Consider the following 27,399-nt stretch of genomic DNA (forward strand, 5'->3'; position numbering starts at 1 on the left):
TGTGGTGGATACTAAAGGAATCTTTCAACAAGGTGAGCCTTTTTCTTTTCTTTTTTATCCACACAATCTTATCTTGTCAACTGTACTGTTTACTGTGTAGGGGTAGGTAGGTGTCCTATTTTAGATCACTTAACCTTAAATTCAAAGACACACAATGTTGATAGCTCTGACTACAGATATGTGTATATGATGTAATCTTCCTCCTTCAAACTACAGATTATCAAATCAGAGGCACATCCTAATTAATGGCATCTTAGAGTCTAAGAAATAATGTAATTCAAACTAAGTATGCAAGCCTCAAAGGCTGAGGCAGGAAGATAATCAGTCCAAAGGGTGCTTGGTCTATCCAGCAAGATCTTGTCTAAAAACAGTGATGACAAAATATAAAAAATTTGTGGTCAAATTGATCTCATCTCACTTTTTGGTACAAATGGGGAGTTCTACAAAAACCCTGTTCCTGGATAAATTATCACCCTTTAGAGACATAAGGGGTAAGAATACTGGGGGAAAAAACCAAGGCTTTAACAAACCCAGTTGAGATAGATTTTCTCAGTTGGTGACTTTGTCCTGTTTTCCACAGGAGGATTAGTAGAGATAGAAGCTGCCATTTAACCAAGATAGACACCCTGGTGTCTACTGAGAGTTTCTGCCTTTTCAGCTTTAACAAACTGGTCACCTAGGTCTAACGCAAAGCCTGGGTCAAAGTTACTCTTCCAGGAAAATGGTTCAGGCTCATTTCTGCAGATAAAGGTACTCTTGTATTTTCCACATCTTTCCAACACTTCATCTGTGTCAAGCTAATGGACTGAGTGCTTTATGTCTCAAATTATGGTGTTTTAGGTATCTTAGTTCTTGCTACTTGACACATTCTACTTTCTTGGGAAGCATCTAAGAGGTCAGTCTGTACCATGAGACTGAGAACTCCCCCATATCTTGTGATATTTCCTCTGTGAAATACAATTTAGAGACTTGCTGTGGGTGCCCTCCTGAGTGCATGGATGCCTGCCAGTGAGAGAGAGAGAGAGAGAGAGAGAGAGAGAGAGAGAGAGAGAGAGAGAGAGGTAGAAAATGAAGGGTTCATCCCAGCTGAGGTCTTATCAGCCTGTGTATGCTGGAGTAATTTACTTTTAAATTCAGCCTGCTGTTTTTTACTAGAATAATATGAATTTCATGCAAGCAAGAGGGAATTTGGGGCTGTAGTTACGATGACACAGAAAATGTCCCTAAGTGCAGTATTTGTTCCTAAAAGCAATCAAAGGCAACATTTCTGTAGCATTTTATTTTAAAAAAATGCATTCACATGTGTCATTTGTATAAGGACATCTGTAAGTGACCTCTTGCCCTTTAGCCATTGTGGGAAATGGAGGCTGACTCACCCAAGGTACCACATGGAGCAATTATGAGCCATAATGAAAGCTCACATGCAGTCATCTCCACCGGGCTTCTAACAAGGCCATAAATGCTATTGTGGCTTCTTCTGTCATTTTCAGAACCCTGTTCTATCAAAGGAAAATCATTACAACAGTGAGCTCTCAGGCAGCCAAGCATTGCATGGCCATCTGTTGTGGAGTTAGAACTTCCCAGGTGACATCTTAGCTATTGTGATTGACAGGCAGGCAGTAGATACTGCCAGTCATGCTTGATAAAGAGATAAACAATCATAAAGATATGGTTCCCCAGGAGTAGGAGGCTTGCCTCTTCAGCTGGTGGGTACAGGTCTTGTCTTTCTCATGGAGGGAAATGACAGACCCTGGATGGGAGAGAAGCCACATGCATCCTGTTCTTGGTCTTCATTCTTGTTCATGGAACATGCTAGTCTAGACTTTGAATATGACAAGGGCGTTCTTGCCCCCCACCCCCGCCCCCACCCCCGCCCTTGAATCGAAATGAGATGAAGTGTAGACTTGAATCTAAATGAGACTTAATGATTTGGTTTAGTCCTGGATCTCTGGCTGTTTCCATCTCCTGACTCCTTCTTTACTTTAGTTTATGTTTTTCTTCATGGTAAAAAGTTGCCACTGGTGAAACTGGGCATAGAGCTCCTATCCAGCCAACCCCCTTAGAGTCTGGGGGGTTTCTGCTTGTTTTGTAAATGTCTGTTCGATGCAGTTACATAATAGAAATACTCAGCATCAACCTCAGGACTCTGGAGGCCTCCTTTGGACCTTTTAAGCTAGAACTCAGCATTGTGGCTTTGTTTTGTTTTGTTTTGTTTTTGCTTGTATAGCTAGTTTTATTGTTTGATTTATCTTCTGATATAGTGGAGCTTGTATACTTTGAAGTCTTTCTCACTAAGGTATGAGCACCTAAAGGCAGGAGCTGTGGAGTTACCTAGTTCAGAGCCTGGTACAGAGCAGGTGTCCGGAGAGATAGGATATATCCTGACAGTCCTCCCTGTAGTTCTTCTTCCCTAGTAGGGGGAACTTGCTCTCAGGCATGTTCAAGCCACATAGTCACACACTGGGTTTGTGCCAGGCTTAGCTGCTGCCATCTTGAAATAGTTTTGAAGAAGTAACAACTCTTACAAACTTCATTAGGGTCTCGCCCACACTTTGGAGGCTGCTGCTTGCTCTTTTACAGACATTTTCCTCTCTCACACCTGCCCCCTTTTTCTGCTTTTACCTTTGAAGCTTAAACTTAGAGGATTCCTTCCTCAGCCTGTAAGATACGTACAGAGAGCTGGCTTTTACTTCTTTCCTGATCCAACCTCACTCTTCTTTTCCCCATCCTTTGATTTGTGATTAATTGCTATTGATCACTCTATTGGAATGTAAAATGTGGCTCATTTCTTGGCTGTGTTGAATTCCATCCTTCTGCTTGTGTTTCTTATACTGAGGTTATACTGTTTCACCAACCATGGTTATGTGGTGTGCTCTAAGGTTTCCCAGGACAGATTTTCATAATTTTATTATGTGTTCAAGTCATCTTTGTATCTTTTTCTCTTTATTGAGTTAAATGACATTTAGAAGCACTGTCTTCCTGAGAATAAGCCCAACTGTCATAATATTCCATCCTTTGTAGTATGTTAACCTACTATGTGAGTAAAGTAAAACTCACTACTGTCTGATTTAGACTTTTCACAAACTTCACAAAAAAATCGAGCTGGACCATAATTATCTTTTTTTTTTTTGAAAAATCACTTTTTAAACATATATTTATGGTATTCTTCAAAAATAGCTTTTGAAATTGTATAGAAAGTCACTGTATATTCAGTTTCTGAACTTAAATTATTTTTAGTCTTTATATTTCTTTTCTACTTTTTATTATTCTTTCTTAGCATAGAGAGTTCATTAAAATCTTATTTTTAGACATTTTATTAGATTTGTTTTCTTAAAAATTAAGTACAGAAAAGGTGACTATTGAAATGATCATTTTCTCACTGTTTTAAAAGTTTTGCATATTTTAACATTAATGAGCTTCTCACAACTATATCCTCGTTTATAATTACACATTTTCTCATTATGAAGTTATTATTCTTACCCTTCCTCCATGTTAAATCTGCTTTGTGCACTGCTTAACTAACTTGTGCTTTCTGTTTGTACCCATCTGACTTCTAAATTATATCTTTATTATCTTAAACTTTATGTGACATTTCACGTGCCAGTCTTTTTATAAGGAGAAACCACTGGATTCTGTTTTAAAATCTAACACCATTTCTTCTCCTCAAGGTCATTTATGTTTATCCATGCACATTTTATAGCCCCCTTGCCGGCTTGGTTAATGGTGGGTTTATAAGGGCTTCATGTCTCTTTAAATTTAAACTGTTGTGGGCCACCATTTTATTGCCTACAATACCCATCCACCCACCTTCTCCATCCAAATGTGTCTTACTCCGAGGAAATCAGTAAGTGGGGAGCAACAGTTCAGTGATGCTTATGTAATGGGTGCCCCTTAGAACTACTCATCTTCGAAACTCCAGGAAAGCAGTATGCCAAGAAATGGATAGGTATGATGCTCATTTGGATTAAAGTAGACAGGAGTAGAAAGGTTGTCTGATAATCTCATTGTAAGAAATGACTACATTTGATTCATATCTTAGTGTGTAAAAATTGAGTAACATGCTTGGTGGTCTTTAAGAAATATATATAAAAGAGGTCATATACATCCAAAATCATTTTTCATGCAGTGCTATAAGTTCATGCTTTATACTACTGTACAGAAATCTCTCATGAGACCATCAGGCATTTTAACATGGGGTGTGCCATTTCTGCACCTTTTTGTACTAGAACCTCCTGAATCATGTGCTATAATAGTAAGTAACATATATATATATACACACACGTGCACGTATACCCACTCATGCACATGTATATGTATCTCTGAAATTATATCCTGGAGAATCCATTATCAACAATATTTTTCTTTTCATTTATTCATTATTCAGAACAACTGTTGGCCGATTAGCCTTTCACAGAACATGACTGAGGGAAAAGTCTTTCTTCTGTATTCCAGTTGAAAAATAGGAGCTAGTTGCTCTGGAGATATGGAAATTATAATGACAATACAGAGACCAAAATTATTAAGACCTGCCTCCCTGTCTTAAGAAGTTGATGGTTTCTCATTTGCAGCACTCAGTTTCTTCACATTGACTGGAGAGATCAACAAACACATACGGAGCTCATTTTACACACAGGTCTTCACATGAAGCCATTAAATAACAAGGTTAGAATAGGCTCCATTACAGGCATAATAGTAACCATGGAACTATGTGTACGGGTCTTTTTTAACCCTAAAGATACAAGGCCACTTGGCAGTTTAGATGGTACCAGGGTATATGGTTTATTGAGAGACCATTCCCTGAAGTACAGATCATGTAAACACTTTTAATACTCTTAAGAATGTATCTTCACTGTTATTTTGGGAGTTACAATGTACTCAAAGTGTTTATTTCACTTCTTCAGTGACAGTGAGTTCTCTATGCTACCTAGTGTACAGGTAGGAGAACAGTAGTGTGCGATGAGCAACCATAGAGATGTTATTAATAGGGAAAAGTGGACTAAGCGCTTCCTGAAGTGATGGTATTAAGGTTGCTCTTGATTCTCAACTTGGTTAGAATGACGCATGGTGGCTTCCTGGAACAGGACAATTTCCAGGAGTTTGAGGACAACTTTGTTAAGGTAAGGGACACCCTGTCTCAGAAAACCAAATACAGTAAAAACAAACAAGAGAACACTTGATTAGGTTGAGTGATTAGTAAAGCACACCTTAAACATTACTTTAAGGTTTACTTCAGAGATGGCGGCACCGTGAGGGCCCTAACTTGATCAGTGGTTTTTGTCCACTGATGGATTAAACATTGGGAGAGGGTGAAGCTGTGGAAGGTAGGGTCAGTTTAGAGGAAGTGGATCTCTAAGGGATAGGGCCAGCTCATCCCTATCACTCTTTCTGCTTCCTGTGCCTTTGCCACACATTCAGTAAACCCATCTGAGCTTGAAATGAAACCTATAAAATCATTCATTCAAATAAACTCCTCCCCCCTTAACTTGATGATACTAGGATTTTAGGGTTTTGTTTGTTTGTTTGTCTGCACATAGTGATGATAAAGAGACCAGCACACATGGCAATTCTAATTCTTATACATTGCAAAACTTAGACTTCTTTCTTGATTAAAACAATAATTATAAAAAGGCATAGCAACAACAAAAAAGTCACAACAAAGAATGGCAAATAGAGTTACCTTTTAATGTTGAATGAGGTAATATTGAGCTCACTTTTACAGATTGTATCAGATTGGTCCCTGAACACGTGCATCATGTATCACTTGATACTTAAAGAGGCCAGAGTCTAGTGTTGGCTGCTGGCTGAACCATAAAGATGAAAGTAAGAGGCACAAGGCAAGGAAGGAGCTCCCAAAAGACTTAACAGAGTCAGTAGGCATTCAGAGACCGTCTCCTGTGGGTGTCACTTTACTATAGATTGTAGAATTTAATGAAGCATATTATTTGGTTTGCAAAGAACTTTCGTTTGTCAAGTGTGCTAGTGCCTATTGAGGGCCTACTATGTGTCAGTTCTGGGGAATATATTTTCCCATCCATTTGTTCTCTTGAGTCTTCTAACCACCCATTTACCCAAGGGGGATGAGCGGCAATTCCTGCACACTGCTGACCTTTGCTTTTTCCTTATGGTGGCAAAGAGGTTTCTGATTATTACAGCAGTTGGAGATGAAAGTGAAGTAACTACAAGCTGATACCAAGAAAGGTAAATTGCAGCAGACCATTGGGAGTTAGAAACACCACTCCACTTACAGCTCCCAGAATTCCCATTTGGAGAAACTGAACCTCTATAAGATTCAGGGACTCACTCACACACTCTCACTGCTTAGAAAACTGTATGAAACTGCTTAAAATGACATTTCTTTTCTTTCATGTTTTATCATGGTAGTGATAAGGTCCATTCCTGACTGTAGGGGAAGCAAAGCCACTAATCTTCAGTGTCACATTTTTATGGATGCTGTGGCTTGTCTCTCTCTAGGACTCCTTCCTGACTCTGAGCACAGTAGTGTCCAGAGCCCAGGGGATGAGCCTTTTCATATTCTAGTGCAATGTTTTTCAACCTGTGGGTCATGATCCATTTGGGGTCAAACAACCCTTTCACAAAGGTTGCTCAAGAGCATTGGAAAACACAGATATCTACATTATGATGCATTTAACAGTAGCAAAATTACAGTTATGAAGTAACAACAAAAAAATTTTATGGATCATGAGGAACTGTATTAAAATGTTGTAGCATTAAAAAGGTTGGGAACATTGCTCTAGTGCCTTGGCTTGAGGAAAGTCATCCAGCAATGTAGTCCTGACAGCCTTACTGTCTGACAGGGTGGTGGGATCTGACCTTTGATTATTGCTTGATCACCTGCAGGCTGTTTCCTTGGATTTCTTTGTCTGTGAAATGAAGCAAAACTACACTGCTTGGATGGAGTGAGAAAAGGTATATGCCATGAGTTACTATCTGTGAGGTACTTCTCCCGTTGTAGGCAGCCAGGCTTGGTGAGAATGCTGGGAATGTGACAGAAGCTTTGAGGCTAAGAGTGTCTCTTTGTTTAGTTTCTCCCACCCTATCCGGCTTTATTCTGGATGTGTTTGTCTCTTATCTTCATGGATCTAATATTGATCAGGCAAGAGAGAGTGAAACTGTAAAAAGACCTCTAAGAGGCAGTTAGGCCTTGGTAGGGAGGGGTGGGTAGGCCTCATTCTGTTTGTACAGGTGCATTGTAATGCTGCCTGCGGTGTGAACATTTTCCACTTCATTACTCCTGGCCCTGGCCCAGGCCCTGTCTGCTCCCCTGGCCCCTGTCTTAGTTTAATTTCAGCCGTCCCTGGCCTTTGGAAGAAGTAGTAACAGAAAGGAAAACAAATGAGGTAGCCATAAACATTTTTTTTTTTCACATTTGACCAGGCAGGGCTGATGGCATGCTTGTGAAGCAGAAGGAGGCCAGTTGGCTAGGGCTGTAGGTGCTCACATCAAAAGAACTTGTTCCCCAGGGGCTTCTGTCTGCTGAACCCGATCCCGCTAGGTGGGGTTGACTTTGCTTTCTTGTGTAGGAATGATCCAAAACAGATACCCATGGGTCCCACAGTGGCAGAGCTAACATTTGCTGAGCATACACTGTGTGCCAGATACTATTTTAAACACTTTAAGGAATTCTTAGGCTGATTTATTGCATCTTGCTGTTATTCTTCCAGATAGGGAAACTGAGTCACACAGAATAATTTTGTAGTAACATAGACACATTTTGTCCTTAGCGTGTCCTTGGCATCTGCATGTTGAAGTGCCATGCTATCCTTTCTTCTAATGTAACTCATAGTATGTCCTCATATTTGATGATATGACTTGGATTAATTTAATCCCTGGATTAGATGGACTCACAAAGTGACAGAATCCTATGGTTATTAGCTGCTACAGTTCTTTCTTCCAGATACCCAGATTCTGCTGAGTTATCTCCAGTGGTGGAATAAGCTCTCTCCTGTGTGGGCTTCCTATTCATTGTGCTACGCAGTAATTCAAAGCTGGTGGTGGTCTCTCGGTGTGAGGAGGGAGGCTCCCCCATCTCGCTGGTTAACTGTCTTGGCAAGGTGCCGAGTGCATGCTGAGTACTAAATCCGCCCTGTCTCTTGCCTGAATTTCCCCTTGTCTTTCACACATTGAAAAGAAAAGAAAGAATTTGCTTATTGATCAACTAGCTGAAAGATGTTTTTACAAAACAATGTCAGGTTCTTTCCTCATATGAAAAGAGACTCTGTAGAGTAAGGGGATACAGTTGCTGCCTTCTCTCTTTTGAATGCATCTTCCTTTCCCAAGTGTTTGAGATGGCACATTTGCTAAGCACCAACTTCAAAAAGGGATGAAACACATTCTCTATCTGTGGGGAGTGCCTATGAGCTGTGGGAACTCACCACACAAATAACCTGCAATTAGAGGAGTGTGTGCTGGAGAAGGGAGCTCAGCAATAGGAGGAATGACAAGTGACATTCATATAAAGTCTCTAAGGTCCATTGGGTGCTATTTCTGCTACCTCCTAGTGAGCTTATTCTATGCAAGAGAGAGAAATGTTTGGACTTGGCACAGTATAAAATTGCCCTCCAGATACATGGTTTATCAGAAGAAGAAGAAGAAGTTACAACAGAAATTTGCAATCAATTATACCCATACCTCTTTCTCATATGTACAAGGACCTGGCTTTTGCTTTTTAATGTATGCCAGGTTCTTTCCTCCTGGCCTATTTCTCTCCCCCCCCCAACACCTCGGCCCACTAATTTACCCCTCTATAAGAGAACATTCCTGCTAGTCCAGAGTAATGCTCCAAAATCAGTCATCTTTAAAAATAAATCTGACTTTGGACCACCACCTTCTCACCTTCTCTTTGCTTCTCTCCAAAGACTTCTCCTGCATTCTCCTCTCTCTCTCTCTCTCTCTCTCTCTCTCTCTCTCTCTCTCTCTCTCTCTCTCTTTCCCTCTCCCCCACTAGGTCACTGAGACAGACATTGTCAGGGACAGTAAGGGAATCGAGGAACAACACATTGCCATCGCTGAAGGTGAACAGTTCTCAGTGCCCACCCTAAACTATTACTGCCTGTGCAACCTGGCTCAATCATTTTTTAAAATGCCCCCTTTGCTTGGCTGCTGAGCAGGACTTTCTAGAGTGACTCCCTAGCTTACCAAGCCCCTCCTTCATGGCTGGTCATCTGACTGGTTTCCCAACTCTTGCTCCCTCCATCCACTGGAGTCAGCATGGTCTCCTGCTCTTTACTCGGTCCACTTTCTTACCTGGCGATCTCAAGCCAAGTGAAGCTTTTAGCAGCACGTGGTTGAAGAATGACCAGTATCTTACACCTGTCATTCTCTTCTCCATGGACTCTTCAACACACATTTCCAATGTAATATATTTGCCTCCTATTTCCTCTGGAAATGGCCATTCTGCTCTGATTTCAGCCCCTGTCATTGGCTCCTCTTAGCCTCATCCCTGCCCTCCACCCACTAGCAGGTCCCAATTTCTTTTCCTGAGAAAAGTCTGAGTCACACATCACCCCAGACTACCTCCCTCTGAGAGCTGCCTCTATTCACAAGAACCCGCTCTCTCACTCCCCTCTCTGCTGCCCTGAAACCTTCTCCTGTGAGGGCTGGTTGGCTCCCATATCAATTCTAAAATCCAGTGTTCATTTCTTTTCTATGAGGTTCTCATGAGCTAGGCTGGTCTTTTGTTTTGTTTTGTTGTTGTTTTGTTTTGTTTCCCCCCCTTTGTTCTCTATCCCTCTCTGCTCCAAACGTGCTGAGGTTCGGGCTGTTCTTCTATAAGCCAACACCCAACACCTTCTCCAGTCAGCTAGGCGTCCATGTTACTAGCTCCTCATTTCTGTCAGATCCTAGGCAAAGATTTTCCAGATGACTAGAAATAAGGCAGAATTTGGCATCACTGTTTCTCCACTACAACTTGCCCCCACAGGGATTATTGTGTTTGTAACACAGTATGTATTTATGTGCCTATAATCTACTTCTTGCCCTTACAGCTTAAGCTTTATAACATAGACTTTTTATTTACCCAAGTGTCTAGAACAATATTGGCACTTACCAGATGCCCAAAGAAATATTTGCTGAAACAGTAAGTTGGAAAATGTGTTTGAATCTCTGCTCGGCTTGCCATTCCCTGTGACTGAGGCCAGTTCCTTCGCCATGAACCTCAATGTCCTCAGGCACTGGGATGGTCATGTTTGTCATCCCAAACCCAGCAGATAGTGAAGAAAACCAAGGGATGCAGGGACTGTGGAAGCAGTCTGTAGTGAAGCCATGATGGACAAAACCCATGGAAGCCATTTCCTCTGAGTTATGTCCAGACAGGCAAACTAATCTGTTGCCAGAAAAATGTTGTTAAAGTACATGGGCTCTTTACACCTTTTAGGGCTTTCTTTGGCATAGCACGATTTGGAGAAGGGGGGAAATAAATTTTTATGGTGTAACAAATCCCACTGGGTGCCAGGCATGGCATATGGTGCAATCCAACCTCATATTTACTGGCTCTGCCTGGGAGGCTACATGGCACCCTGATGACAATACCCAGGTTATTTCTGCTTTATAAACTTAGCATATAGGGCCAGAGTAGGCATCGGGTTTACTGATTTGGCTCTAATTGAATGTTGTTGTTGTTGCAGGACGAGCTCAGTGAGAGCAAGCGACTTTCCCAACATTATGGAGAGAGGAGATGCTGTTACTGGTACCGTCCTGGACCAAGGTCAGCACACTTGGCTGACTAAGCTCAGGAGGCAGTAAGCAGGCTCCGAAAAGCAGTTGCGGGCAGTGCATGCAGTCTCTTCATTGTCAAAACAACAGTAGGCTTCATGCAGCCAAATGAGTTCTCTTTAATACCTTGAAAGGACCCTGGAAAAGCCTTGGGCCTGCGCAGAGTGACAAGGCCAAGAGAAATCCTTCACCCTGTCCGTCTTTACTTAGCACCTCCCGTTTTGATGTGAAGTTTCTAGGTTTTGTCATGGCCACTGTGGTTGCTATAGAAACAGAGCAACAAATATTTGGAGGCCAGCAACACCTTTCCCCCAGAAGCCCAGTCAAGAATGTTTGGGAGCAGGCCCCTGCCCATCAGGCTGCTGTTGTTGCAGTTGAATGCAGCCTTTGTGATTAGCCTTCTGGCCTGCCACCAGGCTCCAAAGAGATGACTAGGCTCAGATCTCTTTAAATAGTGTTTGTGTTTCAGTCATCCATAAGGAGGGGTGGGTGGGAAGCTCAGTCTCACTGTGCGGATATCATTCAGGAGAGCAGAGCCAGGGTGCTGTGAGCGGTGTATACTGCCCTTCACCAGGAGCAGCACTCAGGAGGCTCTGCTCGCAGCATCCTGCAATGTCCTGGCTAGGGAAGTCCGTGTTAGCACTGTCATCCTGTAGGTGAGAAGATGGGTACTGGTGGAAGACACAGATGCTTCAGGTTAGCAACTAGCAAAGAGGATAGTGCCGTGGCTGAGTTGTCTCGAGGCTAGGATCAGTATGGGCACTTTTCAAAGTTCCTTCGAGTTTAATGTGATAGAGGCTGGAATTCTTCACAGTCTTTTACGTTGTACTACACAGAGTCTGCACAAGACTCAGTCGTTTGTGAGAAAATGAATACAGTGGAATGGCAAAACTCGGCTTTCACTGGGAGCTGATTTTATTTGTCCGTGGGAACTTGATTTGCTTACTTATCATGGCTGATGGGCATTATGTGATTTTACTGCAATGTGAGAGCCCAGAGCTTCCATCTGGCACCAGCTCCGCCAGGGAGTGAGGAGGCAGTGAAGGAAATTTGACTTAATGGCAGGTGTTACCTGGACAGATAGAAAGGTACCATTGTCTCCTCTGCAATAAACTGCCCACCTTTCACCTGCTGTCAAATTGCAAATTCACTTACCATTAAAGCCCTGGGCCATTACTTCATTCATTTAGCAAGAGTTTATTAAATGTCTACTGAGGGTCAGGCACTGGACTAAGCGCTGGGGAGAGAAAAATAAACAACATTTGTCTGACAAGTGTGTATTGAATGTCTGCTCTATACAAAGGACTATGTTAAGCTCTGGGGGTACCACACACTCTACCCCTCAAGAAACTGTTTGGAAAAGCTAAGTCAACAGACACTTGCCACAGCAGAGATGAACTTTCTTTGGAAATATGAGTAGCTAGGGGAGGTACCCATCACAGGCACTTAAATCAGTTGCCAGTTAGCTTAGTAAGGTGGTGCTGGCGCTGAGAAAAAGCAGTAGGATCCAGAGTTTGTGGCCAGCCTGGGTTATACACACAGCAACAGGCTAATAGTGAGACCTATCTCAAACAAAAGAAAAGAGAACAAAATTTAGACCCTACCCAAAACCATCTAAATTAGTAACTACTTGCAACTACTGAATATATATAAAATGTGACTGGCCTGAATTAAGACAAAATGCACATTGAATTTCAAAGTCTTAGTCTACAAAGTAGAATGCTAATATCTGATTAGTAAGTTCAATTGATTACACATTGATACAGTTTGGAGTATGTTGGATTTAATCAAATATCAAAATTATTGGACTTTTGCATTTCTTAAGATGACATGCAAACGACCCTGCATCCTGGTGAGATCAATGTTAGTTAGTTTTTGTACCAGCTAGCTATTATAGAATTGGATTACAGTGGCGCAGACTTTGCCGAACCCTAACAGGTCCAAGATGGGCCTTTCCCGAGACAAGGCCTTTGGTGATCTGGTTTTAAAAGTTGGTTCTTTAATGAATAGCTAGCTACTTGTTTGCCTCAACATCTATTGATAGTCTCCATGTCAGGTCCAAGAGTATGTTGGAAGACTTGGCCAATCACGAATCCGTATTCTGAAAGTGAGCATTTAAGTCTATGGTCTCTTTAACAACAACATCCCTGATTTCCCACTGTCAGTTGGTGTGGGAAATAAGCTGCAATGCCTGGCTTCAGTAGAACTGGATGTTGCTATAACCAAGTTCTTGTCCAAGGGACATAAGCAGAAGTGGTCTACACTGGTTAGTTTTTATTGTCAACTTGCCACAAACTAGAGTCACCTGGGAAGAGGGAAATTGGGATATGGCATTGTCTCCATCAGACTGGTCCTTGGGAGGTATTTCTTGATTGCTAATAGATATAGGAGGAATCAGACCATTGTGGCCAGTGCCATTCCCTGTGCAGGTTATCCCGGATTATATAAGCCAGAGGGACTGCAAACAAGTAAGCAGTGTCTCTTCATGGTTTCTGCTTGAGCTTCTGCTCCGACTTTCCTCAGAGATGGATTGTGATCTGAGAAGTGTGAGCCAAACAAAGCTTCTTCTCACTAAGTTGCTTTTGGTCAGAGTTTTATCTTCGTGATAGGGAAGGAACCGAAGTATCACCTGTATACATTCGGATCAGTGTTCTATTTTAAATTGTGTGTGTGTGTGTGCGTGTGTGTGTGTGTGTGTGTGTGTGTGTGTGTGTGTGTGTGTACTCTTGAGTGGAAGTGCCCATAGAGGCCAGAAGAAAGCATTGGATCCCCTAGCATTTGAGTTAAAGGTCTGATAGAAGTGAGCAGCCTGGTGCATGTGCAGGGAACTGAACTTGGGTCTTCTGCAAGAGTAGTGCCTACTCTTTCCCTGTTGATCCATCTCCCCACCCCCCTGAGAAGTCTTCTTCCTTGCTTTTCTTTCTGTTCTCCCTCCTTACTTCTGAAGGACCAAGGTGTTGAAACATGTTGAAGACTACAGAGCAACACATCAAAAGGAACCTGGGCTCTGCCACCATTGATGGCTGTTTCAGTCTCGGATCGTTTCCTGCTGGGCTTTTGTATGAATGGGAAAACTAAACTTCATGATAATGATGAGCTTTCTATGATGAGAGACCGTGGACCACTTTCCCCGGTTATGATTTGAAGGTGGCTTTGTCTCTGAAATCAAGTGTTTCATACTTCGTCCTTAGTATGATAACTTTGGAAGGTGGAATAAATCCTTTAAGGGTTGGGATTCAGTAGAAGGTATTTAAATCATATCATTTTCTCAGGATTTTGGTTAGTTTCCCCTGAGAGGAATTGTTAAAAGAGCAGATATGTCTGTCAGCTACTGAACATTCTTTTTAAAAATTAATTAATTAATATGTATGTATGTCTGTGTGCCTGCTTGTCTGTATATGCGCTACTTATGTGTAGCACTTATAGAATTCAGAAAATGGCATAGATTCCCTGGAACAGGAGTTACAGGCAGTTATAAGCTGCCAAATGTGGGTACAGAAAGGGTTCTTAACCACTGAGCCACGTTGCCATCTCTACTCTTACAAAGAAGATTCAAAGAGGAAAGGCTAGAAAGCCAGTCAAGAAAAAAGATGATCGAAAACCACAATTAAGGTGTTGACACTGGACATGGAGATGGGGCACTTCTATTTTAGATGTTCAATGTGTTAGATGTACAATGCCTGGATCTGGACAATCTTTGGTCTTGGAGATTCTTGTGTGAGAAGAGGAGGATCCATTGTGAATCACTGATACTTGCCCCAGTTCACCACCTCTAACCCCCAAGGGATTTCCCTGGCACATTTTTGCTGACCTAAAGGATCCCTGGGCACACCTACCCAACAGGACATCTCTCCTCTCTCTCCCGAGGTCTGAAGTTCATCTAAGCTGTGACTCAGTGTGGGAAACTCATAATGGATTGGCTCAATGGCCCATGGGAAAGGGCGAGGCAATCACAGAAGTGCACTGTCACCAACCTGAGCCAGAACAGCCTGTGTTACAGAGTGTAGCAGAAAGGTCATTGCAACATGTCTGAAAACACCTGACTTGGTCACATATTGCCAGAGAATTGAACTGGACTGAACTCTGACCAAATACTTCTTGTTTTCTTCTGGGATCTTGAGGGATGGATGCAGATGACAAAGTCTTCTATTAGTTCATTCAACTGATGTTGCGCAGAGACCTGTTTTGTGTCAGCATATTAGAGACAGAGGGATGAATGGGGCCTAGGCCCTCCTCACTTGAGGAGAATTGAGAAGAATTCAGGTTCTTCTGCTTTGTAAGCAGGACCATGCTCCAGTTCTGCTCATCTGGATAAACTTCTGGCTTGACTGCAATAATCTTAAAAAAGCAGAACTAGCCCATAGCCCCTCATTCCTGTGCTGGGAAATTGGACATTAGCATATTAGTAGATAGCAACATAACAATAGTTGCCCGTGGAACCAACATGAGCTTCAGTTGTGCCATTAGGCACACACATGTTAAGTAACTAAACTGACAGTGTGCTTGCTCTGTGCAGGACCTGGATTTCCTTTTCCTGAAGTGGAACAGAGCTGAGGAAATTGGCAGGATGAGTCTTGGAGGTCTCTGAGGTCTCTTTATGAGCAACCCAGCAGATATCTCTAATCCTAAGGGTGGAAATAGAGCTGAAGTAAGACAATAATGGGGAAAAGATTTAGTCATCAGTTCAGTCATTTATGCATAAGTCAAAATGATAGTCAAAGACAAAACATCAAGTAGTCCAGACTGGCCTTCAACTCCGTAAGTAGCCAAGGATGACCTTAAAGTTTGGCTTCTCCTGCCTCTCTCTGCTGAGTGCTTGGGATCACAGGCATGCACCATCAAGTCTTGGTTTATATGATGCTGTGAACAAAACACAAGGCTTTATTCATACTAGACAAACACTCTACCAATGGAGCTACACCTCCAGTCCCAAGAAGTACTTTTGAAAAAAGAGAAAGGAAACCAGTCAGTGACAGGCAATTCCCTCTGAGTGACCCTGTGTGGGGAACCTAATCTTCCAGCCCCCATGAGCCTCCACCACCACCCGCAATGAGGAGGCAGGACAGATATGGCCCTGACACTGACTGCTGTCATTTGTACCTAGTTGAAGTTCAGGTGGTCTTGGAGACTTGTCTCATTTCACAGTGCTTTTGTTTCCTCATCTTTAAAGCAGGGTTAATAAATGCAAAAAGCCAAGAACATACACATTGTACTGAGAGTGCTCAACAGACTGAGAGCTGTCACCCTCCTCCATGGCCATTCACACACCGTGATGGTCGCAATGTCTAGAGGACGGTAGGTCTTGTTTGTTTGTTTGTTCTTTTTTTTTTCCGAGACAGGGTTTCTCTGTGTAGCCCTGGCTGTCCTGGAACTCACTCTGTAGACCAGGCTGGCCTCGAACTCAGAAATCCGCCTGTCTCTGCCTCCCGAGTGCTGGGATTAAAGGCGAGCGCCACCACCGCCCGGCAACGGTAGGTCTTAAGAGACTATTTTCCTTCCATGTTCTTCCAGAGTGTCTCTGGGATACCCCGTTTTCTAATCTCCAGATTTCTGGGGGATGTTTCTTCAAAGTACAACATCTTTTTACATAGATTCAAAAAGAGCTGCCTGCCTGCCACTAATTCCACTGTTAATGAAGAAAAGAGAAAAACAAGGGAAGAACTGGCTCCCTGTGTATAGAAGTTTCGTGCAGACAACAGTGATTCCAGTCGCTTTGTCTCTTCCTGTACCTGCAGGCAGAGAGCAGAAGAAAGGAAAACTGAGACTCATCAGTTCAATGAGAAATGAATGTCTGAGTAGGTGTGTGACCACGTGACCCAAAGCTTTCAAACTCTGAATACCAGCATTAACATAAGCTATTATCCTTCTGGTTGCCTCTTATCTCTCACATGCTCTGCCCTGGGATTCTGTTAGGAGAATCCTGAAGCTTCAGACCTTGAGGCCAAATCCTGCACTGAAGAAGATCCGGGAGGAGAGAGGAAGTGCTGGGTGAGGTCCAGAATCAACAACAGTATCCTAATACCCAGGCCCTACTTCCCAGTATGACTTTTGGTGACAGCCCCCAAACTGCATGGTGGCAACTGAGCTTCTGAGATGTAACTCCTGCAACAGACCTATCATTATCACTGGTATATAGATGAGGGCTTGAAGCTTTGTTGGGGAGCTTGTCAAGGCAGATGAGTAGTCACTGGAACGAAACCCATTTTACCTGGCCCCAGAGTCAAGGCTGTCACCAGTACGATAGCCTCTAGTGCTGCTCTCTGAGGCTTGGCACCCTTTTGATTGCAGACAGGTGACTGAGTCATGTCTGTCTGTGCGAAGGGTCTTGCTTCCTGCTTGGCTCTACCTGGCTCCAGTTCTGTGAGCCACCTGTGTTGTTTTACCGATAACAGTGTTTGCCCTTCTCAAGCCAGGGCTATAAAAGGCAGCTTTCAAAGTTACTGCCGCAAAAGTGTCAACACAGGGGAGTCCAGTCATTGCTTTTTTTTTTTTTTTTTTTTTTTTTTTTAGGTGAAATGTCACCTCTGAGTTACCTTAAAGGCTGCTGGAGAGTTCTTCATAGTCCAGAGGCCTGTGGTCTAAGTCTGGCTTTTATCCTATCAGGACATATTGCATTGTGTTGGCCATGCTTTGTAATTTCTCTCATCTTTGTGTTTTAACATCAAGGAGAAGATGGTTGGATGCTAAGCTCTTAAAGGCCCCAAAGTGTTCAGTTTGCTGGCCTTGGAATCTGTTTAATGACTGTGAGATGCTTTATGTAGCAATCCTCAGAATAAAACCACCCCAAACCCCCAAACTTTCTCTCCAAACCTCTAACAATGTTACCATTGATGCAGCAAAGTCACTCATTAGTATCGTGAAAAGTGATTTTTTTTTTCCTTAATGTAAGAAAAGTCCCCTCCACGTGACCCTGGGCCATGAGCCCTGGAGCACAAAGCCATAGTCAGACCTCAAACATCCAGCAGAGTTCAGGTGTTCAGCAAATTGCCATCACTTAAGAAGGCAACAAAATTTTCTCAACTTTTACAATGTTTTCTCCCTCCTCCCCTGCTTGCTAGGGGTTTTGCCCTTGCTTGTAACTCACACCACAAATAATACTGTAAGCCTCTGGCTGTGAGGTGCAGAGTGGAAGCTGCCAAGAACATCAGAGGAAGTGAAGCCCTTTGCTGCCATTCAGGATGCTGGAAGTGCAGGGGACAGATTCAGACAACCTCAAAGAACTCTTTCTGCTAGGACACCTCTATCAGGACTCAATTGGTAGTGCTCTTCCAGTTCAGTGTTGGGTACCTGGGTGTCAAGCAGCTTTCTGGGGCCCTGTGACTGCTCTCCTATACACACTGTTTTTGATTTTTTTTAATCCATCCTTAGCATGGGGGTGAGCATCGGTGTCTTTAATGTGTAGCAAAAGAATAAAGACTATGTGAGCTAAATAACTCTTTCAAGGTCAAGGTCATATACCAGTTACCTGATTATATAGGCAAAGGTCAAGGTCATATACCAGTTACCTGATTATATAGGCAAAGGTCAAGGTCATATACCAGTTACCTGATTATATAGGCAAAGGTCAAGGTCATATACCAGTTACCTGATTCTATAGGCAGAAAGCTAGGATAACCTCCACGAACTCCTAGAACTATGTTCTTACCTGTCTGTCTCTCAGCAACACAAGCCAAAGAATCACGGTGCTCTTAGGCCCGTTTATGAAGGACAATAATTGTGGAAAGAGACTTCAAGTACTTCCTCCCAAAACAATGTGGATGAACCGGCTCTATCAACTGAAGTGTGAGCGTGGACTTCCTTCCAGTTGTTCACTGTACCCCACTACCTGGATGTTTGCTCAGCGCTGTATGTAGTTCCTAGCCCCAAGTGGGAGCTGACTTCTGAGTATATCAGTCACCAATGCCTAGATGCCATCCATATTTGCATCCTCTGTGGTGTCCAGTGAATAATGTTCAATAGTTGCTTAAATACTGAGGAATTCATTTTCCCTTCTTCTACCTCAAAGAGTTATTGATTGTCAACCAAAGGCACCATCATCCCTCCCAGTGTCTGAGGCCTGGGCCTTCTGCTAGGATGCCTCGCCCATAGGACTTGTCCAACTGATGACTGAGCTCTTTTAATCTACTTTTGGCTCTACCCTTAATGCCTTTCCCTTCTTTCCAAACATGGGCACCGAAACATTTTTCTTTTATAGTTAAAGACTGGATTGTTCACAACTTGAACTTGCTAAGCTCCAAAGGGGAATTTAATTCAGAAGCATGTAAGAGTGTCTCAATATTAAAAGAGATATGCAACTTTCAAGCCCCAAGAAAAGAATAGGCGGTTGAAAGAGAAGCTTTTATTTTGGGGACTCCATCATCTACTCTCCCTGTTTATCGATGCACCCGATTCCTCCCTAAGACCTAAATGTAGACATCTACAGACTCCCATCTATAGAGTTTTTAAGACTCTACAGTCTTAAACTATAGTTTCTAAACTGTGAAAATTCTCTTCCTGATATGCTTTAATAGTATTATCCCTAGGAGAGGCTAGCATACTGAACATACATCTAAGACTGTACTTGGACCAGTCATACCTCTGTGGAATTTTTAAAAGGTACTGCATTCTGGGTATCTAGAATTCTACAGGAGTATAGGACACTCTGCCATATAGGTTGACCCAGAAACATGACCCGCAAAACTGTTAGTGGTGGACCAGGCTGACAGGCTGCATAGGGACGGACATTCTCACTAGTCCATTTTGGAGTAGCTCTTCACACTGGACCACCACCATGGCCGAGAAAGCAGAATTACACTAGAAATCACCCTGTCCACCAGGTCCATCAAGTCAGAGTGGAGAGCGGGATGAGAAAAAGACCATTTCTCCAAGTGAGAAAGGTGGCAAAGTCGCTGGAGCCCAGAAGAATTAGTCTGAACTGGAATGTGTTTACCACTCCAACCTGCTTCTCCTATCAGTTCCCTTCACGGGTACAAGGAAACATCTGCCTAGTAAGTCTGGCCAAAAACCCATGAAGTATCCAGATTTCTTTCCTCTCCCTCCCAACAATCTTCAGAACGTGCCTCAAATATATCTTGATCCTCTTTCCATCTATTATGCTGTCCTTAATTTAAGCAACAACTTTTTTTTTTTTTTTTTTGGGTGAGCTCCTTATAAAAACTACCTCCTAGGTACAAGCACCAAATTCATCCCGATGCGTCCACTTTGGTATATGACTATGACTTTGCTGTTCTCACCAGCTGGAGATAGGTCTGTCTGTTGCTCTGCCCTTGGAAACTGGGTTTGGCCAGTGAGATACTAGAAAACATGAAGCAGAAAGTTAAGAAACACCTCTGTACCAGAACTAGTTCTGTCTTGCTGATCTTGGTAGCTCTGAGTGGGGAAAAAAATCAATAATAAGAGACATATGACCCACTCATTCCCACAGTCTCAGTGGAGAGGTCAAACCTATGGGTGAGCAAAACACTGTTTGGCTGCAGAGCCACCCACAGACTTATAGATTTATGGGCAGTAACAAACTGGCTTTTGTTCTAGGCCTGAGTTATGTGGTGATTGATTATACAACAAGTGCCAAGTGATCCACCTGTCTTCCTTTCCTTCTCTAGCTTGTCCATACGAGGATTTCATTACCATTCTAAAAGTGTTATCGGACTTCGCTGCCTCCTTCTTCACCAACCTATGATCGATCAGCCTAATAAATGGTGAGTGTAAAAGTTTAATATAGTACTCAAAATTTTCCAGGTTCCAGGCCCCAATTATCTTTTGATTTGCCCTGTCTTTATCCTATAACCTATTGCTATGCTGGGATACAGTAGGGCTTTTCTTGAAATAACATTCTTTCCACAGTCTCAAAACTGGTCAGATGTGCTCACCTTAGCAACCATCTACTGAAACTGATATTTTAGTTCTCATCACCTTCCTTTCTGGGTAAGTGACTCATTGAAGATAGAGATTTTAGTCCTTTCTCCCTTAGCCCTCAAAAGTATCTAACATGCATTTCGAACTTTTTGAAATCACATCATGATGTTCTTCCATGCAAAGCTCATATTTGAGAATGGTAGAACAGTTTCAAAAGAAAATTACAAAAACAAAACAAAACAAAACAAAACAAAATGGTGTTTTAAGTAAGTTTACAATTGTATTAGACTATATTCATAACTACCTTCAGCTATGTGTGGCTCATGGACCATGAGTTGAACACTCCTAGTAGACAATGAAGAAGGCTAAACTATGGAGTTACTATCATCTCCCAGAGTTGGATCAGGTGTGGATGTGGTCTGTTGAGGCAGACGACCATACAGTTAAGGCTGTGAGATCAGGGAGAGTGGGACTGAAGCATGGTATTTTCACTTTTGTCAGTGTGACCTAAGAAAGTTATGCAACATTCTTTTCAGTTTCTTTTTTACATAAGTTGGGAATGGTAATGGAAGCCAAATCACCGATTGGCTGTGAAGAATGAATGAAAGGTACCCAGCTATCATAAGCACTTGAAAACCTCCATTACTCTAGGAATGCTGCTGCCCTGGTGGTTGAGGTAATGATGTAACTGCCATCCTGTTTTTCTAGAATGGCTTCCCTGCCCCTTAGAAACGGGAGGGCTAATAGGTCACCTTGAGCATGGGGAGTCCTTTAGTGCACTGGCAAGAAGCATAATAGTATGTGGAGATGGCACAGACATCTTCTTTTCCCTTAGAAGATGTGAGCACAAGCCTTCTGTTTACAAATGGAATGGGCTTTATCAAATCACACCCCTTCACTGAGATTTGTTTCTTTATTCATAAAACAGGTATGGCTTTATTGGATTGAGAGGAAGTCCTGAAAGGAAAAAAATGTTGAAGGAGATTTAGCCTTTGCCATAGTATGCTCCTGATCAGTGCCTCTTCTTCCTGGAAGATGGCTTCGCCTCCCTTTTCCTGGCCCGGATATCCATGTTTTTATGTGCTTTCTTGGGACACAAGTATTCCCTGAGCTGACACTGGAGCACTTACTATGTGCTGGCAGTATTACAATGGGCAGGGCAAAGCCCTTCTGGAAACTTCAATTCCTGTGAAAAGACAGGGTTTAGGGGGAAAGCTGGTAATATAGTTTCCAACTGGTAAATGCTGAGAGACTTGGGAAAGGGACCTTCTGCAGCCCCTCAGTCTTTGGTACGCTATTTGTATTTCATTGTTCTTCTTTGCCATGGGGTCCCAGAGGTTGGGACCCTTTATTTGGCTATCAATCATGGTCAAGCCCATCGGTACTCCCTTCCTCCATAAGTGATTGTAATGGTCACTGTAGGAAGTGACCATCAGACAACTTGGTGTGCCAAGGACAGGGAGGCCACAGAAGGTCCCTTTTCTAAGTCTCTCAGCACTTACTAGATTGCACCAGCAATCTGCTAACCACAATTTCCCTTCAATACAGTGACTAAAAGCCTCTGTACTAGGTCCTCATCTTATATTTCCAAAGAGAGAGATTCCCCAAAGATAAAACATGTTTGTACTATTTCCACTGATTGTCAATTCTGTTGCCCAGTCTTAACTCAGCTCTTTCTACCCAGAGTTCACAGAATAAGAACTCAGATCAAACTTCCAGGCCAAAGCTCCAAAAGCTTCCATCCACACCCAGTGCAGACAAGCTGGGCTTCTTTCCACGCTCACTCACAATTATGTAAAGTTGCCCCGGCAGACCTTCAACCCTCATACTTTCTGCAGGGTAAGGACTGATGCTAATTGCCTGGGCTTTGCCACTTGTTGCTCTGAATCAGTAATCTGGGAGCTGATGACAGAAATAAATAAAAAGATCCCCACCTTAATGGAACTTACCTTCTTTTGAGAGAAGAGTCAACAAAATAATTAACAACAACAATAATAATACCAGAAAGAACCTACCAGATGGTATGAAACTGGGGTAGTTTGAATGAAAATGGCCCCAATAGGCTCATAGTGAGTGGCACTATTAGGTGGTATGGCCTTGTAAGAGGAGGAAGTATAATCTTGTTGGAAGAGGTGTGCCACAAATGCTCAAGCTAGGCCCAGTCTCTCTCTCTCTCTCTCTCTCTCTCTCTCTCTCTCTCTCTCTCTCTCTCCCTCTCTCTCTTATTTATCTGCCCATCTAGATATAGAAATCTTGGTTCCTGTCTAACACCATGTCTGCCAGCACACCAGCATGCCATGTTGACTGTCTTAGTCAGGGTTTCTATTCCTGCACAAACATCATGACCAAGAAGCAAGTTGGGGAGGAAAGGGTTTATTCGGCTTACACTTTCAGGCTGCTGTTCATCACCAAACGAAGTCAGGACTGGAACTCAAGCAGGTCAGGGAGCAGGAGATGATGCAGAGGTCATGGAGGGATGTTCTTTACTGGCTTGCCTAACCTGGCTTGCTCAGCCTGCTCTCTTATAGAACCAAGACTACCAGCCCAGAGATGGTCCCACCCACAAGGGGCCTTTCCCCCTTGATCACTAATTGAGAAAATGTCTTACAGTTGGATCTCATGGGGGCATTTCCTCAACTGAAGCTCCTTTCTCTGTGATAACTCCAGCTGTGTCAAGTTGACACAAAACTAGCCAATACATTGACAATGGACTAAACCTCTGAAGTTGTAAGCCAACCCCAACTAAATGCTTTCATTTATAGGAGTTGCCATGGTCATGGTGCCTCTTCAGTGAGGAGAACACTCACAGAAGGGGAGGAACAGATCTTCTGAATGGAAGTCAACTCCTTCCAGGACTACCTGTTGCTGTTGTTGTTGTTATTGTTGTTGTTTAAATCATTTCTCTCTCCCCTGGAGAGGTAAGGCAGGAGGATTTGAATTTGAGTCTATTTTGAACAATGTTCTGGGACCCTGTCTAAAAACAAACAAAAATACATATTTGGTTTAAGCCAAATGTTTGAGTAGGTAATACAAACACCTCTTTGTCTTTTTCAAGATAACAACTTCTACGGTGAGAGCTGTCTAAAATGAACCCACAACTAAAGTGGTGGGTACTGATCACCATTCATATAAGAAACATTTGGCTAGTCTAGTGTAGCCCATGTACCAAAATGTCCAGAATAACATTTTAAAATGCACAAAACAAATACAGTGACAGAGGAAGCTGATTCATTTCCAGAAGCTAGGAAAATAGGTAGATAAAATAGGCAAATAACAATTTATGGACTCCGTTTACAAGTTAAACAGCCAGAATTGCAAGGCTGTTAACTGTTACCATTTTTCAGATATAGGCAAAAATATGTTTCTTTTAAGGCAATCTGCTCTAACTATAAATGAATGTAATTTCAACTAGTGCTAAATCTTAGGTACTAGCGACCTAATTCATGTGAGCTGAGCCTGCTGCAAACAGGAAGGAAATGCTCAATTTTACATAGAGACTAGTCATCAAAAAGATGTAGTTCACCATGCATGATGCTCCTGACTCTAGGTTAAGAATGTTATAGTAGAGACGCCTACACATAGAGCTCTGAGAGGACAGAGCATGGAGGGAGATCCTCTGGAGAGGAGATGGCACCTTTGCTGGCCTCTGAGGGAAAGATGTCCATTAAACTAGTTGATAGAGTTAGGATTCAAATTCCATTGAGAGGGAGGACACAAGATAGCACAGCCCAATGTGTCTCCCTTTGGAGAACAGGGTTATGTGGTGAGAACATTCAGTTTGTTCAGGTTGTGTAGAAATAAGGCACAGTGCAGGTGAGGGAATCAGGTACTAGAGGATTGTGGGTCGTGGTCTGTGAACCTGACCTAGAAGTAGTGGGGAGTGCAGAAGAGAGACATGTCATGATTAGAACTGTCTATGGCACAGGTCCTATGGACAGTTGTGTGGTGATGGTTTAGCAGGATGAAGCTTGAGGCTAGGAGGCCAATTAGGCAGCAATCTTGGCCAGTGATTCTCAACCCATAGGTCGTGGACCCTTTGGGGGTCTAACAACTTTTACACGGGAGTCTCCTAAGACCATTGGAAAACACAGATATTTATGTTGTGATTCTTAACACTAGCAAAAATATAGTTATGAAATAGCATCAAAAATAATCTTATGGTTGGATATCACAACATGAGGAACTATATGAAAGGTTCACAGCATTAGGAAGGTTGAGGACCACTGCTTCTCCAAAGTGGCATTGGGGTATAAGGGAGGAGATACATAAGATACATATGTATCTACCTTTGAGCTCTTGTTGTTAAGCATCTTAGATCTTGGACTTTGCCCTCAGAGCCTGCTCAAAAACCTTAAAAACTAAGGTGGTGCATAAGCCCCAATATCTGACAAGCCATACTGAACAGCATGTCTTTCTGTGAGCCAATAACAGTCATATTGGAAAATCAACAAGGGAAATGGAGAGGGAGAGAGCCAGCATCTATGGCACTCACGCCCTGGGCCCTGGGCCAGTGTGAACAAGGTTTTCCGGGTGAGGACTTCCCCTCACAGAATGGGAACAGCCGCTGCAGACATAGTGAAGACTATCTCATGCATCCAAAGAGGTTCCCTTCTACATTGTCTTAGTTACGAAGGTTTCGGCTCATGGCGAGTGTGTGAGTGCGTGTCGGATGTACACATGAGTTACAGATGAAGAAAATCAAACCTGAGGGGTTAAAGCAGGCCCAGAAGCACTGTCACTGTTCTCTCCTGAGATCTGGCTGCTGCTCCTTTGTCCTTCTCCAGCCCATCCCCCACTTGAGTCATCTCCAGGTGCAAAACAGGACAGGGCAATGGCTTGTAGGCACTGCTGCTGTGGTTTGTGACATACAGTGCCTACAGCCTCCTCTCAACGCTCTTCCTTACAGGCAAGCATATTGCTGCTTCTTACTGGTAGGCAGGGGACCAGGGGGGTGTGACATCCCTTTAACTCAACTCATACTCTCAAAGCAGCTTCAACATGGGACAGTGTGGATGCAACTCTTTGAGACCATAAAGGTAGACAAAAGTGAAATATTTTCTCATACTTGACTTCCCAGGGCTAAGAAGTAGCCAGGTCTCTGAGTTGCTGGCCCAGGGCCTGGAGTCCAGCATATATCCATGGAAAGGAGAGGAACTGAGGTGTGACCTCACGGGAAGAGCTCTACCCCTGTCTTCTGTACTGAATCCTCCCTTAGGATAAACGTGGGGGCTGATCTGGCTAGCGGCACAGCTGTGGGGAAGACAAGGTAAAGGAGGAAGTGGAGGAGAGGAAGAAACAAGGAGTTGGAGGAAGTGGGAAACAGGAGGAGGAAGAGTAGGTGGCCAGGAAGAGGAGGAGGAAGAGGAAATGCCTGTGGGAAAGAAACTGTCCCAACTAAACACCTAGAAGCTCTCAGCTGCTGAAGAAGTCCAGTCTGCAACCAGGAGGAGAAAGGCCACTTCCCCAGAGGATCTCTGAGACCTTGCCATTTGTATACACACATCTGAAGAGGGATCAGGTGGCACCAGTCTGCCTAGGTCACCTAGGTTTAGCTTCCCACTCAGCACTGCCAGCTTAGGGCTAGACTCTGGGAAGTCTGGTTCACTTGGGCCAAGTCTATGAGGACTGGTCTGGGTGATGCTCTCAGAAGCCAGACACATAAAGGGCCTGCTCTAGAAGTTAGAGACTGACCCAGACAAGCACATTTGAATATCTTCTGCAAGACTTCAGGACGGCAGGAGGATGGGTCAGAGCTGGAGGGGAAGGAATAAATGGCCTGACTAATGTTTTATGAATGTACATGGCCAAAGGACAATTTATTATTATTATTATTATTATTATTATTATTATTATTATTATTATTATTATTATTTTAATGTGTGCACACATGTGCACACATAGGCCAGAGAAGTGCATCAGGTGTCTTGCCTTCCTCTATCACATTCCTTTTGAAGTTTGAGAGACTGGGTCTCCCACTGAATCTAAAGCTTAACATTTCAGTTGGGTTGGCTGGCTAGCAAGCTCCTGGGCATGCCTGGCTTGGGGATTCAGAGTTTATCCACCGACTTAGAAGTGAATGATCTCTGAGCTAAAAGAATAAAGAAAGTATCCTTTGCTAAAAGTCTCCTTCAGGTAGACACTGGGAGAAGCATCAGAATTAGAGAAATGATTGCCGCGATCCTGGGTGTTGCATGCCTGGCACATGCTAGAGACTGTCCTATTAATACTTTACAGTCACCAGCCTGGAGAAGATCTACAGGAGAGCAGTATCACACCAGGTAAGAGTTGTAGGCAGAGCCAGCCGCTGGGCCTGCCGACTAGGGCCTGCAGTCCTTTGCCCCCTCACATTGGCAAGTTCTGAGGGTCTGTCTCCCTTTCTTGGAACAGCAGACAGCAGACAGCAGACAGCTCAGCAGGCCCTTGGCTTGGCTGCTGGAAAGGGCTCCCAGAAGGCCCCCCAGGCCATTGTAGCTGTAAGCAGCTTGTTTCCCAGTGCCCCAACACAGTTGATCCTCTGCAGGAAAAATTTCAGGTTTCTTTGCCTGGGGCAGTCCTGTAGCATACCCGATTGCAAATAGAGCCCAGGAGCTGATGGAGACTTAGGATAAGAGCTGGGAGGGAGGAAGGGAGGGCCAGGGGCAAAGTAAAGCGGGTGGGTGGGGCTGGCAGCCAGTGTTCCCTGGAGGGAGCAGGCAGGCTCAGGGGACCAGCTTCCTTGTAAACAGTGTAGAGCCAACTCTAAAAATACTCCTGCCCTAGACAGGGCGAACTCAGCTCTGCGGTCCTCTTCCAGAGCCTTCCCGGGGCCTCCCC

General features: G+C 43.3%; 1 long non-coding RNA gene across 41 annotated transcripts in view; it reads left to right on the forward strand.

The window, feature by feature from the left end:
* Positions 1 to 27,399, forward strand: part of Junos — a 116,720-nt gene that overhangs the window by 74,455 nt on the left and 14,866 nt on the right. For 12 of the 41 annotated variants that reach the window (XR_003955075.1, XR_003955067.1, XR_003955070.1 and 9 more), the window contains 2 exons: positions 6,859 to 10,723; positions 20,334 to 20,429. This is a non-coding gene — a long non-coding RNA (jun proto-oncogene, opposite strand). The other 29 variants (XR_867924.3, XR_867925.3, XR_867923.3 and 26 more) reach the window with 13 other exon arrangements.

This window comes from Mus musculus, chromosome 4 (genome assembly GCF_000001635.26).
Source record: "Mus musculus strain C57BL/6J chromosome 4, GRCm38.p6 C57BL/6J".
In the NCBI taxonomy this organism is placed as follows: domain Eukaryota; kingdom Metazoa; phylum Chordata; class Mammalia; order Rodentia; family Muridae; genus Mus; species Mus musculus.